Consider the following 19334-nt stretch of genomic DNA (forward strand, 5'->3'; position numbering starts at 1 on the left):
AACAACTCTGAGGAAACTCGAGTCCTTGGTAACCCAACCAACCCTGCAATCTCTGAATGATATCTGGAACTAGCAAGTAATCGTAATAATGCTCATCAAGAGTCCTTCTTAATTGTATCCTTAAAAGGCCTTCACAAAAGACTCATGGAGTGTTCTCTTGTGGAATTTTAGCTGGCTTAAAATCCAAACTTACAGGCCCTGACTACGGACCTTTTATTGGTGATCATGAGATATGTGTCTTTTAGGAAAAATGTAATTCAGAACCTTGATTTAGATGTGGTTATTCAAACTTTTTTTGTCCAGCTCCAGTTCAAGCGAGAGGCTGTCCTGTTGGGCATCTAATTATATGGGTGACAAACATGTTGAATTGTAAAATCAAGATGTTGTCTGGATCTACTCCTGACCTTCTTGGACTTTCATTGTGCAAGGATAAAACTTATGTTTATAGTGTTTATAACAGGCCCTTGGGCACAAACAGAGAATCTTCCATTCTTGCACTTTTAGCTAACTAGCTAAGTGCCCTACTGCCTGAGGCCTTTACAATAGTCGCTGGAGATTTTAAAGTGACACTGGAACCGATGGACAATTGTGTCTTGTCTAACTGATGAGGAATATGCACTCTGGAATATTCCAAAAATAGGTATTTCCTAATTGCTGAGCATTGCATTGAGATCAGAGATAAGGGCCTGTAATGGAAACTCCCTATGGGATCATGATGGAGCCATCACCTATAGTCGATCGAACAGCACAAGTAGAAATGATAATATATTTTTATCCTTGCATGTTTGGTCAATTATGAGAGATGTTACTGTAATAGAAAGACGGGACAGTGACCACAATGCCGTGAAAATGGAGTTCACCAGGCTCTTAGTTCCCAGCTTGGAAGTAATTAAAACTTGCCTTCTGGGTAATGTGGTCCTTTCAAATAATAAAAAGGCTTCAAAATGGGAATATGTGCAGGCACAGACAGATATTCTGAAACGCAAATGTGGGTGACGCTATAGAAAACATTAACCACTTAGTAGGTGATGGTGCAACCCCTAGTCAAATAGTAAAGGTTCATAAGAACTTGTAACTTTGAGGCATTAGCTCTCAAGAGAATCAAGAAAAATAACCACAAACTGATCTAGGTAGAATCCATGATATATTGCACAGTGCAGGGTAGTAAAAGCTTCACTCTTGAATCTTATTAAAGCAAGAGACCAGAGTAGGATCACTGAGGCACGTAAAAAGTATAAGGAAGAGTTTAAACAAGAAAAACCCTGCTGGGAGGTGGAGATTTGGCTAGATTTGACACACACAGCCAAAACAGGGGACTCCAAGGCATTCTGGGGTACGGTAGCACATAGTAGCCACTCTGCAGTTAGCTCGGTAGCATTCCACGTCAAACCGCATAAGTGGGTTCACCATTTTGTGGAACTGTACTCTGTAACCAATGATGGGGCAATTATGGTGGGTGTAGCAGCTTCAGCTCTATTACTTCCCACAGGAAAATTAGAACTCCTCGCGATAGCCAACTCAGATTCTCTTGGAGTATTGTAATCAATTGTAGCCAAAAAAGCTCCTGGCCCAGACTGCATTTCCACTGATCTTCATGCTTTAGAGCCCAATATCTGATAAACTTATTTAAATCTTTCAACGAGGGCTATTTTAAAAGGGAGACCTATACCTTAGTCTTGGCATAGTGCCGAGATCGACCAGATTTACAAGAAAGGACAGGGGGACGAACCCGGAAACTGCCAACACATCAGCCTAATCTAATGCATCACAAGATTTTTTGCCTACAGGTGTTTGGCAAACTAACTGACTGGGCACTAACAAACAACATAATCTCAGACTTGCAACCAGGTTTTAGGCCAAAAACTAGCACCCTAGATCACATTTTGAGGTTTAATATAATTTGTTAGAAAATTGTTTTACAAAAAAAAGGCCATCTTTATGTTATTTTTGTAGGCCGAAAAGCGGCTTTCGGTTTGATCCCAAGATGTAAACTATGGGAAGTCTGGGGAAGTATGAGAGTATCAGCAAACATCAAAGACATACTAATAAAAATTCATGATAATAACAAAGCGCGCATCAAACATAGGAAGAATGGGGAGCAATCCTATTTATTTAGGATTGAGATGGGAGTTTAGCAGGGCTACTTTCCAGCCCCAACACTCTTCTACCTATTCAGTAATGACCTGACAAAGATCCAAACGGAAAATTCTTCTGCACAACCAGTAGCGGCCATCCGTGACCACCCGTGTTGGAAAATCTTGCAGAGAGGTAGTCTTGAGTAAGATTTTCCTCGCTCACGCTCGCCAACTTAATGTTGGCAAGCGTGAGCGAGGAAAGAACTCTGCTCCATGATTTTTGGAACTCTGCAAGCTACGTGGAGCACAAAGTCGGAAACAAATCTGCAAACTCCTCAAGTGAAGCAGATTTCATGACCGGGCCTACTCCAGAGCTAGTGTATGATTTTGTTTATTCTGGGGTGAGCTTGTCCCATAATATTAGCTGGGATGGCCAAGGTAAGCAAGCATGCAAATATTATTATTATTATCATTATTATTATTATTATTATTATTATAATCTTTATTCCGCATATAAAAATAATACCATAAAAGATACATATTTTAAAATACATCATCAAATCGCATAGTCTCTGGAGAGGTTTCCACATACAAGACAAGAACCAGATATACACTAAAATAATCTACTAGTACTTATACATCAGCAAATGCCGGTGCAAAATGTCACCAATTCATCTCGATTTCACACACCCCTCGTGGTTCTTAACTTTAAAGCAGATCTTAAAAAATTTGAAATACAAAAGAGTGTAAAAACATCTGTTGACAATTTTAAAAACAGCAAGGCTACTCGTGCTTCTCTAAATCTAACTCTTCTTAAAAAGCCCTTCAGGAACATTTTTCTAGGATACGCATAAAACGGGCAAAGTAGGACAAAATGTAGGGTATCCTGTGGAGACCTTTTGTCGCAGCCACAGCTTCCTCTATCTTCTATATTTACTGTAAAACCCGCAGGAACGGCCAATAAATAATGAAATAAATTTAATCTAAAACACTTAATTAAAAATCTGTCATGTGAGCTGGTTATGAACGATAAGTGTGGTTCTATCCCCTGCGCTGATTTGACTAATACATGTTCTCTCACCGTGGGCTTAGAAAGTTCTAGAGCCTTACTTTGCACCGTAACATACTTAAAGTACAGATCTTTGATGAGTGCCTTATCCTGGTATCTCACATTGTCAGGTTTTATAAACAATTCTACATGCCCTAGTCTAGATAGGGAGTCCTTCACATATTTTAACCAGGGAATTTTAAGCGTGTGATCAAGCGCAAGACAGTCCTGAATAACCATCCTACTGAAACCTGCCTCTTCGTTTGCCCAACATAATAGCGGCTTAACTGCCACCATATCAGAAATATATTTGAGCCCCAGTTCTTTGTGAACAATAAATGCAGGAGACTTTGAGGGCCTTTCAGCATACACTTCAGATATTTATTCTCTTCCATTTGAAGTTTATTAGCCTCAATGAAACCCCAAACCTCACTTCCATATAAAATCTTAGAACAACAAATAGAATTGTATAACTTTAAAATAGTTCCTGGGGTCCACCGTCCTAATCTTTGTGCAAAACTAGCAATTGATCCTATTGACCTACTCAGGGCAAGACAATTCTCCTCTAATACGTTTTTAAAATTAATGTGTCCATCAAATAATATGCCTAAGTAGTTAAAGGCCTGCACTTTACCTAAAGTGCGTGTCCCTATTGTATAGTTGTAGGGTTTGCTTGGCTTCTTCCCGATTTCCATAATATATGATTTTGTGAGATTGGGTGACATATCCATATTGTTCATAAAAGTCACAAAGCCATCTATTAAGAGCTGCAAACTCTTTGGCGTGCGGGCAAGAAGTACCGCATTGTCTGCATAAAGCAGAACCGGAACCACTCTTGTGCCTATCCTCGGGGTATCTGCTTGTAAAGAACTCAGGGCGGAATCAAGGCCATTGATGTATAAAGTAAACAGGAACGGCGCTAGTATACAGGCCTGTCTAACGCCACTTGAGCACTTAAAATGTTCTGTTACCTTCACCTCCTGAGTATATCTGACTACCGCCGTGGTGTTAGAATGGAGTGACCTTAAAATATTGATTTTTCCAGGGTCCACCCCAACTCACTCAAAATTGACCACAGTTTGCAACGATTCACTCGGTCAAAGGCCGCGATAAGATCCATAAATGCTAAATACATCGACCCTGACTTGGCTACTGTGTATTTTGCGGTGATGAGATACAGATTAAGACATTGATCTGTGGTGGACTTCACGGGACGAAACCCATATTGGGCCTCCATTATAATTTGATTGTCCTCTGCCCATTCCATCAACCTGTTTAAAAGTGCCCGCCCCAAAACCTTCACTGAAACATCAATAAGAGATATGGGACGATAACAGTGTGGACTATCCCTATCACCTTTCCTAAAAATAGGCACAATAGTGGCAGTGGCCAAAGATGCTGGTATTGCTGAGCTTACGGCCGCATTTAGTACCCTAGTTAAAAGTGGGGCCCAGACCTCTACATTACTACAAAATAGGTCTGGTGGAATCCCATCGGGTCCGGGTGCCTTATTCCTCGTTAGGCCCTCAATACCTGCTCTCATCTCATCCAAAAGAAATATAAAAGGGGAAAGATTATGTACTGGGGTTGGGGTCTGCGAATCGTCCAGTCTATGGGGCTGATTATACAAACTTTGAAAATGCTGTTGCCATTGATCTGGTAGGATATTATTACTTAACCCAAGTCTACTCAAGTCATTAAAGCATGGGTTGTTAATAACTTTCCAGAAGCGAGTAGAGTCCTTCAGCTCTGCTGCCTCTGTGAGCTCCTCCCATGCATTCTAATGTAATTGAACCTTCCTCTCATTGACAGCTGGCGTATAGCTTATACGACTGACCGCTACCCACTCCCTATGCCTCGTAGACTGCTTCAGGGCCGCTTAGCTCTCTTAAGGCCCATGAACATTGGCTATCGAACCATCTGGGGGCTCCTGAGCTAGACGAGTGAACAGGGACTCTCAGAAGACTATCCGCTGCCAGAGCGATGTTCCTGAAGGCATCTATTAATTCGAACCCCTTGCACATCTGAATCTAGACATGTCCAAATATCCTGCTTAGCTCTATTACACAGAGAAAAGTTGAAAGCACCAGGGTCAACCTGGGCCCAACGCAGCCTACTGCCTTGATCCGTTATCAGAATCATTGTACCCTCTGCTAATCTATGTGGAACTGTAGAGTGATGTGACATAGCCAAACCTAAAATCAGAGGGTTATGGTCACTAAACCCACTACATTCAATGTCAAAAAAGTTATACACTTTATCAGAGTGATAGAAACAAAAATGTCATTGATAAACAACAAACATCCTCTCCCTTTAAAGGTCGGGTAACCAAACTGCCCTGGCTGGTAATGATCTGATCCATTGAGTTAACCCATAGGTATTTAATATGTCACTCAATTCCCACCCCTTCTGTGTATGCTCCAAGTATGGTCCCTCTCTTAAAGTACAAGATTACCAATTGCCCTGAGATACCCTCAAACATGGGCACAGGTGACAATTAAAATCACCCACCAGAATCAGTTGTGACTGTGCCAACCCGCTCTCTCTTGTATACTCCATCCGTGTATTTAATTCTTGGAGACTATTTTTGCCATGCAGTTATGACAATGCATTATAAAAATTAATTAAAACTAACCTGGACATGTTGTTAGATAATTTGAGACCCAGGGCGACATCCGAATCCCATGCCAGATTCTTCCAGCTGCCCTATACCCTGATCTACAAACATAATCAAGCCCCAAATTGTAATCAAATTGTTTCCTGGCTCCCATGTCTCCAGCAGGCAAATTATTTGAAACTTCCTTACATACAGGAGCTATTGCTCGCTCTTAAATTTACTCGACAGTCCTGCTATATTCCATGACAATATTTTTATATCGCCCCCCATTGCTCCCTGCCCTGGGGTCCACTCGCGGAGCACTGCTAGACATGGTAACAGCCAACTCTGTTTTATCTAACTCGCAGTTGCTAGAGTTCCTACCCTCATGTATCATTTGAGGTGTTATCCCCTGTTTGAGCTCTTCTCTCCTGCATACTGTGCCCGTATTAATTAGCGAAGTATCGTTGACTCTGCCCTCCCCATAACTTAGTCAATCAATATCATTCAAATCCTTCAATGGGGCAAATGAGTTACTTAGAGTGACCGGCCTACCTCCTCAAATTATTCCCTCCCCTTGTCCTGCCTAACGTTGAGGGAAATTACAGCTGGGTGGTGGCCTATAAGAAATGCCCAACAGGACTTTAATGCCTGACTCTTCTACAAAAGAGCTGGGAGAATGAGCAAGAATCTTGTGAGCTAATTCGGGAAATCTAAGCGTGACAATCAAGCTATCTCCTGGGAAAGCGAACCTCGACCTCCCGGTCCATGAAACCCTCCTTGCCATCAAAATGTGCTGGTGCTCTGAGATCTTAATACCCGGCATACTTGCACATCCAGTGCGTCACTTTATTAATTAACGCACAGTAGGTTCGTCGCGTGCATTATTGTGCCCTGATACACCTGTCAGGACCACTGTATAAGGGCAGCATGCAGGTTGAAGGTCTATTACTGGGAGGTGTTGGCTACTGGGAGCTGCTACAATGGGTTCCCCACTCAATTGCTGTCACTCATTTTGTTCCCTGGTAGCCCTTTGTCCACCCTCCCTCGACACCATATGTAATCCCACCGCCCCTCGCCCCGAGGACCTTAGGCCTGGATTCCCAATCCGAGCCTAAGGCCTTGATACCCCTGTGTTGATTTGGGAGGTATAGGTTGTCGTTTCAACACCTGTATCTGCCCATGGGTTAAGACCCCCAGCAGATGGCACCCCTGGTGTAGGCCCTCCCACCACAGATGGTTTAGGGGCGTTGGTGGCCACAGCTGGTACTTGGCCTAAGCAATTACAGCGGCATACCCCACAGGAATGTACTATTCTACTTGACCTTTCCATTTGAGAAATTATATCCTCCATTATTGATAATTTACATAATAATGGATTCAAAAGAACAGTCACCAAAGTTTCCAGTATTTTCCACTGGTCAGAATTACCATCAGTGTCCCACGGGGTGCGGATGTTGTTACTAGGCATAGGAAGACCTTCGATTTTGTATTGTCAAGGCACGTCCCCTACTTTGTTTCGCAGGAGGTTCATTGTTGCTAGCTGTTGTCGATCTTGCCAGGCTATCCTTTGATGGTTTTTTGGATCTAGTAAAGAACTCACTGGTACCTGGATCAGATGCTGTTACTATCATAGTAGGAGCCTAATCTTCCAGAGGGGTTAGAGGCCAAGCCACAAATGTAGTAGGCACTTCTTGCACTGGTACCGCCTCACCCCCCACCCCCTTTTGAGACTAAGTCAATACTGGTAAAATCTTCTGAGATGTCAAGGACCAAGTCTGCCCGGGTTGATGTAGAATCTTCCGCCCCCCAGTCCTGCCCAATCTTGGGCCTTCGGCATGCAGATGCTCAGTGGAAGTTCGGGGGCACACGGGGGACTTGGCCAGACATATACGACCTATTGAGGATCGCTTCTGGGTGGCAAGGGTGTCCAGGGAAAGTCTCTTTTCCGTGAGCTGTATTTCCTATGTCCAACTGACTCAGCCCTTGTTAAGAACGCATCAAGAGTCTCCACAATACCACCCCCTGTGGTCGTACAAGTATCCTTGCACTTCCCCATGTCTCTAATTACTCGACAACTTTGAGAGGCAAATATATGTAGCCAGTACCTTGGTTGGATGAGTCCAATCCCAGCGGACCGATGACAGAGAGTGGGCCCAGCCCATCCTCCTCCAGGCTTTGATGGGCGCAGACGGGCCCTCCCTTGGCCCGGGCAGTCCCGCACGTGTCCAGCGCCGCGAGAGCCCATGGCAGAATTAAATGCGCCTCCTGGCACTTACTGCTGACAAGAACGGCTAAGCGCCGAGGTGACAGGCAGGCAGGCTGGGCGCAGTAGTCCGGAGTGCACCTGGAGGCAAATGAAAGCGGGTCCCGCGCTGCGGGAGCCCACTGCCGAATTTAAAACGCCTCCTGGTGCTTAGTGCTGACAAGAACGGCTGAACGCCGTGGTGACAGGCAGGCAGGCTGGGCTCAGTAGTCCAGAGTGCAGCTGGAGCTGGAGGCAAATGAAAGCGGGTCCCTTAAACTGCGACAGGAGTCTGGGGTAATCCTAGAAAGCCTGATATCAATTAATCCAATTAATCTAACACCAGAGTTATACATTGTAAAGGCAATAAGTGTAGCCCTTTACAGCGCAGAACTTTGGGGCCATACAAATCATTAATGAGCTGCCTGTGAATGAGAATAGGTTACATAAGCACTTAACTAATCTCCTGTAGAGCACCCCAATTCTTCCCTTGGTACAATATATGGGCCTGTATCCAATGTTGTTTACCATACAGCTGATACCATTACTATTCTGGCATAGGATATGGTCAATTCCAGAATTAGAATCCTATTGACTCCCTCTTAGGGAACTTTTAAAACTTACTGGACTCCTCTGGCTGTTTTACCCCCCAAAAATGTTCAAGGCACTTGCTCTTAATATTCTTAGGGATACCTCAGATGAATCCTAGTGGATACCACGGCAACTGATCAAGGAATGGTGCAGGGATTATTTTTGGGCTGAAACAATCAAAAATTGTAAATCATGTAGTCTGTCAGATTTATTTCTTGATCATAAGATCACTCCATTCTATGAACCCACTTTAGACATCATCAAAGGTTCTCTCTCTTGACAGTTATACCTGAAATTTAGATACAGGAGTTTGCCAAACACTCAAGTTTACTGTGAGATGGGGAAATTCTAGGAGGCTCGGTACCATCCGTCCGCATGTTATTGCGCTTCTGAAACAAAATCCAATCTCATATTTTTTTGCCCTGCCTACAGGCTCCCATGGAAGAAGTGGATTATTCCAGTGAGCCAACTTCTAGGCTTAAGGACCCTTGGAGTAGCCCTTACGATCCTGAACTCCAACACCTGGAAAGTGGTTTTGGTCAGAGTAGCCACATTTTAACATGCTATCTGAATACCTCATAAATGGCTAAGAGATTCTTCCCTATTTCCCTTAATTAGCCTTTGGAAATTATCAAGCACCCCAGTAGAAACAAATAGGAATAGTGTAGTTATCTAGTCAGCCGAAATATCCTACATACATTTTCTTTTGTTCACTTTCTGGATTTTCCCTTTAAAGCCTTGGCCAAGAACTATCAAAGATATCGTTATTTTAACATATTTTTAGATTTGACCAGAATGGAATTCATTTTATTTTAGAGAAACTACAACATGGAAAGCTGCTATATTGCTATTTTTCTATCTTGCACAGCAGGGTTATAGCCTTAACTAGTTTTATTGCAATTGTTGTATGATGGTGTTGTGTGCCTTGTTACTGTCACCTATGAGATTATTGCTGTATTTTACTGTTTGTTTTATGGATTTGTAATTCGAAATAAACATTTATACTACTACTTAATCCTCTTTACTGGTAATGTTGGATTTATTATTACTATTTTAGAAATGCTACTTTTAGAAAGTAGACATTTCTCTGCTCTTACAGCTCTGTGAGCTTTCAGCCTGAGTCGATTGCATATCTGTGGCTGGTGCCACAAATACAGGAAGGTTAGGTGTGTCCGAGTACTTATCTGCATTCTAAATGCTCTTTCTGAGCAGGGCGGGAGGGAGGGGCTGACACTTAAACTCCCCACACAAAGGGCTTATCATCCCCTACTGACAGTCTGGAGATTGGGCTGGGAAGACAGGACCTCTGTGAACTTCAAAGACCCTTCTTTGATGTCACCCCCACTTCAAAGGCATAACTGGGCATAAGTACTGGGTCTCTGACCCCAACAAATCAGAGATCTATAAATGGACTCTATTTCAGAAGAACTACTGTTGTGCATCAAGGACTGCCACATTATTGGCCTGCTGACCTGGAAGGCCTGCTTTTCTGCTGTGCTACCCTGCTGCCTGCTGCTCTCTGACCCTGCTAGGGGAGAGCTGGACTCTGCCCTGCACACCAACTGTTCTCCAAGGTCTTGTTGGCTTGCTTCCTGTTGTTAAAACTCAAGGAAATCAACGTCTCTACCCATGCTCTTATGCCTGGTTCACTGGAAATGGACCCAGATTCTTACTCCAGAGGCACCCACACATCCACTGACTGCAGGAGCAGAAATCGATGCATCATCCAAGTGGCAGGAGCAGAATACAGCGCATCTCAGAATTCGCCACACGAAACAGCTCAGTACTGCCCTAGAAGTCTACAGAGATCGATACATCCTTCGACAACCTGGAGAAACCTGGCATATCGCACTCAGAACCAACGCCTCCTGGCTTCGACTACAGAACCAACGCATTGTCACCACAGCACAGAGAAAATTGACGTAACTCCAAAATGCTGGTTTAAAATTGATGCATCACTTGCCTGCACCCCTTATCTCGCTGTTGAGACTACATATCAAGGTACTTTGTTCACGAGGCCTGAGTGGGTCCTGTAGCCAGCCTGAGCTCCAACGTGTGCAGCCTGAACTTTTGGCTTTGCCCCAAACCAATGTGACAAGATAACACCCATTGGCACTTATTGCTTCTAAGTGCTATAACTTTTTTTATTCTTAAAAAAATCATATCTCTGCTTCTATTCATTGTATTCTTTGTCGTTTTGGTCTTGATTTATTTATAAAATTATTGTCTACATTTTCTAAACCAGTATGGAGTTTTCTTGTGATATTTTCATTGTGTTACTGTGAGTGTGTGTTGCACAAATACTTCACAAATTCCCACTTTGCATAAGCCTAACTTTTCTATGCCATGCTACCAGAAAGTGAACACAGGTAATCTTTCAGTGTGTTTCTGACTTACCCTGACTAGAGTGGTGTTTCCTATTTGGACAGGGTGCATATCTCTGCCAACTAGAGACCCCATTTCTAGCAGTAGATAAATAGATAAAGATGAGCAAAGGTGAAAGCTTGGCCTAGGAATTTCCCAAGGAAAAAAACAACGGCGAATAGCAGCAGCACAGCAGCAAGCATGGAAGTGGGAGTGAAAGAGTAAACAGAGCCTCAATACGGTTGCAATAAGAGTAGGGTAGAGTAGAGGAACATGATGGTTCAGCATGCACAAAGCAGAATAGACACAATGGGAGAGGCAATGGCAGGGCGCGTGACAACTGCAACGAGAACAAGCCGCACAGACCCAGTGCCAGTCGCTTCCGTTCAACTTTTGGTGCCACAGCCTGGTGCTATTGCCGCTATCGCACCACACCTCCCTCCTCTGCACTGCACCTGAAAGCACATCTAGACACCTAGGCCGCCTAAGCCACCTGGTGCAGTGTGCGACCCTCTTGGAGCGTTGCAGCATTGCTGTGTGGCTGGAGTCGCTGGTTCTTTTGGGTTCCAGGTTCCTGCAGGATCAACTCTACTCTACTCCTCCATACTTGCCCTCCATTGCGATTCCTCCACTCATCCGTCCATGATGTCGTCAGGGCCTGAGTCATCAACAGTGAGGACAAAGGGGAGCAACAGGGTCAGCGGGGCCAAGCAAGGCCTGGGAAAAGCATGATAAACAGGACCGAGCGGCCAAACATCGCTGCCGCCAAATGGAAAGAGAGTTCGCCCCTCATGGGTGTGCTTATGTGCCATCAGACACAAAACTACAACTGAAAGTAGTCATTTCTCAGACCTACAATTTACATTGAAGAGACCAGTATTACACCATCAAAATAAAATACAAGATGGGTGGCTGTTGCCTTTATGTTTCTGCCAGGCTGTACTCTAAACTGTATAGTAACTGACAACTAATTTGGAGTTTGGCAGAAGTGATACTCTGTTACAAATATATTATGAGTGCATTAGAACGCATTACATTTTTTAATAAGGTGGACGAGATATCTGTCACATTTTGACAGAGTGTCCCATCCACCAAACTCTGAATATGGACCATAATCAATTATAATATTACATACCCTGTTATATAGCCCATACTACTGACCTAAAGTACACCATTCAAAATTAATTATATAATGTCTACCCTCCATCCACTTGCTTGTAGAAGATGTCCTATTGGTGTCAATAAGATGACTCAGGAAATGCGCGAGCATAATAGTCCCCCGCCAATATGTCCTGAATCAATCTACTACAAAGGAGAGGAGTAAATCCCATCATTATTCTACAACCAATCCTTGACACAGTGTAAGCATATGGAATAAGCATTGTACTTCCAGGTCAAGGAACCTGTGCAAGGATTCTGTTTGCATTTCTGTGCAAGCAGGAAAATGTATAATGTGCTGAACTTGAGGTCCAACTCAAATTCAACAATTAATGCAAGGAATTGTATCATATAAAGTAAGCACTGAGGCATATCATCAAGGGCTGCTGACATTGGTGACATAATTATCGCGCTTATGCGGCCGTTTTCGTCCGCATTATTTGCGCGCGTGTTTCCTTGTTTCAGCTCCCGTTTTGTTCACACCTCGCTTTGCATCTCTAATGAGATGCAAAGGAGGCGTGCCTGACAAAACACCATGGGAAAATATCGCTACCCCAGCTTCGTGATATCATCAACGAGTGGTAGCGATATTTTAAATCCCGTTAACTATGCCTTAACGCAGGAATTTAACGTCTGTTAAATTCCTGACTAAGGCATAGCTAACATGGGAGGTGGATTATGGTGATACAACCACAGGGTCATATCACCAAGGCTATCTCCGTTTTGGGTGCAACATCGCTGGTTTTCCAGCGATGTTGGCCCATTTCCCTGGAATATTATCGCCCTGGAGTAACGTGTTGTTAATAGCGCGTTATCAGGGTGATAAATTCCTGCGATAGACGGCGATAAATAAACAAGCGCTAAGCGCGCTTTGCGTTTATATATCGCCGTCCTAGTAAATATGCCCCTGAGAGCGTTACGTTTAGAATAGGTAACTACCACAGTTTGGGCGACTGGTGTCTTGAGTACTTGAAGATTAGGAGTTGCGCTAATTTATTCTTGGGCAGTGGTAAATGGTTGATTGTTGAGGAAACTTTAAAATAAAGTACGGATTTTGCCTGAAGTATAGCAGCATTTATTAACATGTCTAAAGTGAACAACAGAACTTAACGATATAATGTGCATACACCAATATGACAACACAACTGTTAAATAACAGGGGTCATCACAACAAAACAGTTAAAACAGAACACAGCACAACTACTGCAGTACAATACATCAAGGAAAGAAAAACAAAGAGGGGAGTAGAGAGGTTCCACTCAACGAGTGGTGGAGGTGGATACTTCCTCCCAATAGAGCGTACATAAACAAAAGGATCCACCCGCAAATACAATAGATCAAGAGTCTCCCGTTTATACCATGTGTATCCCACGGTCGTGGAGAATACACATCAGTTGTTAAAATACCCCTCACACACCAAAAGGGCCCTTGGTGTCATGCTTCATCATAGGGGTCTTCCCGCCCCTCTACGGGACGGGGCGTGCTACGACCTACGTGTACGTGGGAGCACTGTTCTTAATGAGACTACTATGTGTAGTGCAAGGGTGTGCAAGGAAGGGTCAGGAGTGAATGGAGAGTGATTTAAAAAATACCTGGCTCTCTGGACTGGGAAAAAAATTTATTCTGCCATCTAAGCTGGTATTAGTAAAAAGGTGGGGGAGGAGGGTGTATGCCTCAATGAGCTTGACCTCCTGGTGTCGACATGTTTCGAAGCTTCCCCATGCTTCTTCGTCAGGACCTTAAAGATCCCTTCCAACGACGCACTGTGATGTGGTAAAAAAATAATGGGTGAAAAAATCAAAGAGGAGGTAAATAGCCTCCAAGAGTTGGTAACGCCCCAATGGGTCTTACATACTCCTATTAACCTAAAAGGAGAAAATGGTATAAATGAGAGATACACAAGACATTCTGTAATATGGATAGAAGTTCATTCCGTCGTGTTAGAACAGTGATCTGAAAAAGGAGGTGAACGATGATCGTCTTTTAACGCTATTCATAACGTTATCACGTGATCTGTGATAAAAATACTGTGTGACACACTACATCAAAAGCACAACATAACAAAACAAAACAAAAAACACACACTCTACTCAGAAAGGAAACGAAGTTCCTGTAAGGCAAAATATAATAGTGGTTGTTTGCATGCCCAACAAAGCAAAAAGTAAAACATACTTGCTGCAAAAAGAACCATATCCTCATGAGCTCAAAAACCGAGTGGTAGGAGTGCCAAAATAGGCTACCTAAGTAACGGGAGAGAGGAGACTGTAATCCAATCGTCAATACCACAAACCACCAGGGTACATCCTCCACCTGTCGGCTGTGCCGTACTTACGCCTCCAAGGATCAGTGCCCTGCCCAAATAACCACCCCGGTCGGCTCCGTCGATAGAATCAGACTGGAGAATTCGTAGTTTAAGTACCCGTACCAATCAGGGAAAACGCGCCAAAGAGCCCCGTGTGATGGACCAATAGAAGGAAACCTGCTGGCACGGTTAGTAGAAACCCGCAGGCCCTGCTTAACGGGACCCGGAACCGGAAGTTAAAGCGGCCGGGTCACCGTGGTGAGATCGCAAAGGACCCCTAGAGGGAGAGAGGTGTCTATGTAGGATGCCTGATAAAACGGTGACGGAGCAAAATTACAAAACGGGAAACATGTCCCAACCTGCGTAGTAGACAGGCAAAGTCACCCAGATTGAGGAGAGGGGGTTAATTGTAAGAAAAACAGATAAACTGGGAAAGGGCTCAAATATAAATACATCGGTAGAGAAGTGTCTCTAGGTGTCTATGTAGGATGCCTGAATAACACTGGGACGAAGAGAATTAATAAAATCGTGAAACAGGTAGGAGATATGTCCCAACCTGCGTAATAGAGACACCCAGCTGGTACACGGCTAAACCAACAAAGGTACATATACATCAGATAGGCAATGCCCACACGAATAGGAAGGCCACTACAGGGGGGTCCTCTGCTGAGGTCAAAGAGGGGTATTGACAAGTGCATGAAGGAAAATTACACAATTGTCCTGGAGTGCTACTACACTGGTTCTGGACAGGCCCCGGGGGGCATATAAAATGTGAAAGGAATCGTCTCGCCAGGTGGGGAAACAGATAGCTGAACAGTACTCAGTCAGGTATGATGTTAATCAGACTCGGAACTATTTCCATGGTATATCCTCATTTAATCCATGGATATGTGTTTTGAGACGGAACACCCATCGTTGTTCCTTCTCGAGGAGGCCGTGTTCGTTACCCAATTGTTCTATCACTGTCCACTGTAAATCGTCTATACAATGTCTTTTGGAAATATAGTGATTAGACATTTTGGTAGTGCTCCTACCGCATCTGACATTACTGCGATGTTCGCCAATACGTACCTTGATTGGTCTGGATGTCATCCCCACATACTCAAGGCCGCAAGGACAGGTGATTAAATAGACAACATTTTTACTATTACAATTCGTGAAACTCCTCTGGTCCCACTCATCGCCATTCCGGAATGTAATGTGTGTACTTTTTTTCGTCAGATGACAGGTGCTGCAGTTGCCACAGGGGTGATGCCCTTGTACTGGGGGTAGTAGACCAACAGGTCTTGGTCGGGACGTGTTCTTTGGTCTTGTATGAACAAGCATGTCTCTCAGGTTGCGTCCCCGCTTGTGAGCGAACATAGGTTTTGTTATGTTCAAGCCACAGCAATTGAGTAGACGCCAGTGTTTATTCACTATCTTCGTGATCTGGTTAGAATGAGTATTGTAAGTTGTTACACAGATCGGTCTCTCATCGATCTGGTTTGCCACTTTGTCTTCCAAAAGAGCCTCTCTGTTATTATTCCTTGCTCTCTTCAAGGCCTTGTCAACGATTTTCTCAGGGTAATTCCGTTTTATCAGTTTGGTACGTAGTTCAGATGCTTGTTGTTTGAAATCACTTAGTTCAGTACAGTTTCTTCGGAGACGGAGGAACTGACCGTACGGTAGGTTTTCACTCAGGTGATGGGGGTGGAAACTGTCAAACAAAAGTAAACAGTTCTTAGCGGATGTATGACGTTACAACGCACACTATTACAACGCATGCACTTACAACGCATTTTTTACAACGCATAATCCATTACAACGCATGACATTACAACGCATGACACTACAACGCATTTTTAAAAAATACCTTTACAACGCACTACCATTACAACGCATACTACCTTTACAACGCATACCATTACAACGCATAATATTAAATTGCATTTAAGGTAAGTATTAGATAGTATAGGGGTAAAAATTACTATTCTAACTCCAGGGGGTGCAACAGTTGGGTAAGTGTTGGATAGTGTAGGGGTAAAAATTACTATGGGGTAGAAATTACTATTCTAACTCCAGGGGGTGCATCAGTAGGGTAAGTGTTGGATAGTATAGGGGTAAAAATTACTATTCTAACTCCAGGGGGTGCATCAGTAGGGTAAGTGTTGGATAGTGTAGGGGTAAAAATTACTATTCTAACTCCAGGGGGTGCAACAGTAGGGAAAGTGTTGGATAGTATAGGGGTAAAAATTACTATTCTAACTCCAGGGGGTGCATCAGTAGGGTAAGTGTTGGATAGTATAGGGGTAGAAATTACTATTCTAACTCCAGGGGGTGCATCAGTAGGGTAAGTGTTGGATAGTATAGGGGTAAAAATTACTATTCTAACTCCAGGGGGTGCATCAGTAGGGTAAGTGTTGGATAGTATAGGGGTAAAAATTACTATTCTAACTCCAGGGGGTGCATCAGTAGGGTAAGTGTTGGATAGTATAGGGGTAAAAATTACTATTCTAACTCCAGGGGGTGCATCAGTAGGGTAAGTGTTGGATAGTATAGGGGTAAAAATTACTATTCTAACTCCAGGGGGTGCATCAGTAGGGTAAGTGTTGGATAGTATAGTGTAATATTATGCGTTGTAATGGTATGCGTTGTAATGGTAGTATGCGTTGTAATGGAATGCGTTGTAAAGGTAGTTTTTAAAAATGCGTTGTAGTGTCATGCGTTGTAATATCATGCGTTGTAATGGTAGTGCGTTGTAAAAGTTGCGTTGTAAAGGTTGTTCCCCGTTCTTAGCTGTTGCCTTAAAGTGTGTGGTGGTTTTGAGTTTTCCCTTATTGGTACGGGTACTTAAACTACGAATTCTCCAGTCTGATTCTATCGACGGAGCCGACCGGGGTGGTTATTTGGGCAGGGCACTGATCCTTGGAGGCGTAAGTACGGCACAGCCGACAGGTGGAGGATGTACCCTGGTGGTTTGTGGTATTGACGATTGGATTACAGTCTCCTCTCTCCCGTTACTTAGGTAGCCTATTTTGGCACTCCTACCACTCGGTTTTTGAGCTCATGAGGATATGGTTCTTTTTGCAGCAAGTATGTTTTACTTTTTGCTTTGTTGGGCATGCAAACAACCACTATTATATTTTGCCTTACAGGAACTTCGTTTCCTTTCTGAGTAGAGTGTGTGTTTTTTGTTTTGTTTTGTTATGTTGTGCTTTTGATGTAGTGTGTCACACAGTATTTTTATCACAGATCACGTGATAACGTTATGAATAGCGTTAAAAGACGATCATCGTTCACCTCCTTTTTCAGATCACTGTTCTAACACGACGGAATGAACTTCTATCCATATTACAGAATGTCTTGTGTATCTCTCATTTATACCATTTTCTCCTTTTAGGTTAATAGGAGTATGTAAGACCCATTGGGGCGTTACCAACTCTTGGAGGCTATTTACCTCCTCTTTGATTTTTTCACCCATTATTTTTTTACCACATCACAGTGCGTCGTTGGAAGGGATCTTTAAGGTCCTGACGAAGAAGCATGGGGAAGCTTCGAAACATGTCGACACCAGGAGGTCAAGCTCATTGAGGCATACACCCTCCTCCCCCACCTTTTTACTAATACCAGCTTAGATGGCAGAATACATTTTTTTCCCAGTCCAGAGAGCCAGGTATTTTTTAAATCACTCTCCATTCACTCCTGACCCTTCCTTGCACACCCTTGCACTACACATAGTAGTCTCATTAAGAACAGTGCTCCCACGTACACGTAGGTCGTAGCACGCCCCGTCCCGTAGAGGGGCGGGAAGACCCCTATGATGAAGCATGACACCAAGGGCCCTTTTGGTGTGTGAGGGGTATTTTAACAACTGATGTGTATTCTCCACGACCGTGGGATACACATGGTATAAACGGGAGACTCTTGATCTATTGTATTTGCGGGTGGATCCTTTTGTTTATGTACAATACATCAAACCAGCATTGCACTAAGGCAGCACAAAACACAGCCAGCAATCAAAACAAGAGCATATCAGCCCAACAAAATACCACACAACAAATATGCACATTGCCACCTGCAGGATTCTGTTTTCATAATACAGTGGCAAAACGTAGTTGGAGCACGCTCTGCCTTAAATTAACACAAAGGTTATGAAATAGTGTCAGTGAAAAATGTTTGTGGTGTGGCCCAAGATCTTGGTATGGCTTGCTTGATGGGTGTACTTACAAAACTTTTGATGCTGCACAATATGCTGACTCTCAACTTGAGACAGAGTGGGCTGCACTACATAAAGTTAACAAAAGGGGCAATTTAAGACAGGTCTTTGCTATGCTTTTGAACCTACTAGTGCCTCGAACTGCTGAAGGGCTCAAGCGGTGTTGTTTTACCACCATTTACAGTGTCAAATGGTTGTTTGTCACAGGAACCTTAAAGGCCTGTGCAGCTTTTTACTGCAAAAGCATTTTTTGCCACCTCTAAAGTAATTACAGCGCACAAAATATGGACACCATAAAATAACACAATTCAAAATAACAACACAATAAAAAGGTAAGGCACCAAAAAACAAAACCGCAGTACACAACACCCACAACATCACAAAAATATCACGATACAATAATGCATCACAAAAATACAAGGGCACAAAAACGGAAATCACACAACTATCTCGAAAATGCTACATCATCAATATACATAAACATTCTAGTCACACATAGCCACCTCCACTAATATCTTTTCATGATATGGTGGTAAAAGTTGTTTGCACAAAGCAGTGCTTTATTTACCACCTAGGACATTTTGTGCCGCCAGCCTAAAGAGCTTTGTTATTCGGCCCTTTATATTTGGGCAAAGAATTAATTATTCCCATATCAAAAAATCAAAACAAAATAATCAAAACAATTCTGCTGTCATTAGACCATGTAAGAGAGGTTCAAATCATGTTACCGTATTGCTGATTAGCTCTTGTACCAGACGAT

The sequence above is a fragment of the Triturus cristatus genome, chromosome 6 (assembly GCF_964204655.1).
Source record: "Triturus cristatus chromosome 6, aTriCri1.1, whole genome shotgun sequence".
NCBI lineage: Eukaryota > Metazoa > Chordata > Amphibia > Caudata > Salamandridae > Triturus > Triturus cristatus.